A 2,006-nucleotide genomic window follows, 5' to 3' on the forward strand; every position below is an offset into this window, starting at 1 on the left:
AAGTGGTGATAATTCAAGTGACCTAAGTCAAGAGGATGTTCCTATGACGAATGCAAGAACACTAAGGGAGTTGGCTACTCTGGAATTGCCTCAACAGCCGTTGTACATCACATTTCTAACTCTAGCTGAGAATACCTCTTTCGAATTGAAGTCGGAATTAATTTACCTCTTACCCACATTTCATGGCCTCTCGAGTGAGAACCCTATAAATACATCCAAGAGTTCGATGTGGTATGCTCCAGTATGAATCCTTCAAGAATTACTGAGGAACAGATCAAACTAAGAGCCTTCCCTTTCTCCCTCAAGGATGCAGCAAAGTATTGGTTGTATTACCTACCTGCAAGTAGTATCACAACATGGGCCCAACTGAAAAAAGAATTTTTGAAAAAATTCTTTCCTGCATCTCGGGTTGCAAGTCTGAGAAAGGAGATATGCAGTATTAATCAGTATCCTGGAGAATTCCTATATGACTATTAGGAGAGATTTAATAAGTTGTGCACTAGATGCCCACAGCATCAAATTAGTGAATAACTATTGATCCAATATTTCTATGAGGGACTCCAGCCGTCTAATAGGAGTATCATTGATGCTGCGAGTGGGGGAGCACTGGCAAATAAGACACTGAAGGAAGCATGGCTACTTATCGAAGCTATGGCAGAAAATTCTCAACAATTTGGCTTCCGTGACAGTAACCCTACTCGTAGGGTTAACGAGGTAGAGAAGTTGTCCATTCAACAGCAGCTATCGGAGCTAACATCTTTTGTTCGACAATTAGCTGTGGGGAACGTGCATCAAGCAAAGGTCTGTGGAATTTGCACGAACGTGGGCCACCCCACTGATTCATGCCTTATTTTGCAAGAGGATGGGGCAGAACAAGTAAACATGGCTAGAGGCATGCCCACGCCTTGTAGGCAGTACGATCCATACTCGAACACGTACAATCCGGGTTGGAGAGACCACCCCAATTTCAACTATGGGAACAGGCCACAGAGTTCATTCTCAAATCGTCCACCAGGATTTTAGCAACCATAGCAAGCAAAGCCTCAACCTTCGTCCTCTAATTCAGGAAGATCTTTGGAGGATATTGTCAAGAGCCTGGTCACGAGTACTGCTTAGTTCCAGCAGAAAACTAGATCAGACATGAAAAATCTAGAGACTCAAATAAGTCACATGACAATTACAATTAATCATTTAGAGTCCCAAGTTTTTTAGAAATTGCCATCGCAATCCGAGACAAACCCCAAGAAAATAAGTGCCATGACACTGAGAAGTGGCAAGGAAGTGGAGGGGTCTAAGGCCACGAACCTAAAGAGTAAAAGTGAAGAAGAGATCGAAAAGGAGATTGAAAAAGAAGGGTGCATTCGCGAAGACCCTAAGGTAACGTTCACTCCTTCAATTCCTATTAAATCTAACTTACCGTCTTTTCCTTGCAGGTTGCAAAAGACAAAGAAGGTGGAGAAGGAAAAAGAAATCCTGGACGTGTTTCGTAAAGTACAAGTAAACATTCCCCTATTGGACGTGATCAAACAGGTGCCCAAGTAAGCAAAGTTCTTGAAGGACTTGTGCATTAACAAAAGGAAGCTAAGGGGTGATGAGAGAGTGACAGTAGGAAAAAATGTGTCTGCTATACTCCAAAGAAAACTCCCAACCAAATGCGGGGATCCAGATATGTTTACTATTCCCTGTAAGATTGGCCATTCTAATATCGAAAATGCCATGCTAGATTTAGGGGTTTCTATTAATGTGATGCCTAAATCAATCTATGATTCCCTAAATTTAGAACCTTTAAAAGAAACAGTGATAATAATTCAACTAGCTGATCCTACATTTACTTATCCGGATGGGATAGTTGAGAATGTTTTAGTGCAAGTAGATGGATTAATTTTTCCTGCTGATTTTTATGTGATTTACATGGATGATAGAAGTGCCTCAAATTCATCACCCATTATATTAGGAAGGCCATTATTGAGTACTGCCCAGACTAAGATTGATGTTAGTTAGGGTAC

At 41.2% G+C, this 2,006-nt stretch overlaps 1 non-coding gene across 1 annotated transcript; it reads right to left on the minus strand.

Moving 5' to 3' along the window:
• Window positions 1-414: 414 nt before the first annotated feature.
• Window positions 415-521, minus strand: LOC113772635. Its single transcript, XR_003468603.1, has one exon. It is a non-coding gene; the product is annotated as a small nucleolar RNA R71 (small nucleolar RNA).
• Window positions 522-2,006: the final 1,485 nt, after the last annotated feature.

Source organism: Coffea eugenioides, chromosome 5 (assembly GCF_003713205.1).
Source record: "Coffea eugenioides isolate CCC68of chromosome 5, Ceug_1.0, whole genome shotgun sequence".
Classification (NCBI taxonomy): Eukaryota; Viridiplantae; Streptophyta; class Magnoliopsida; order Gentianales; family Rubiaceae; genus Coffea; species Coffea eugenioides.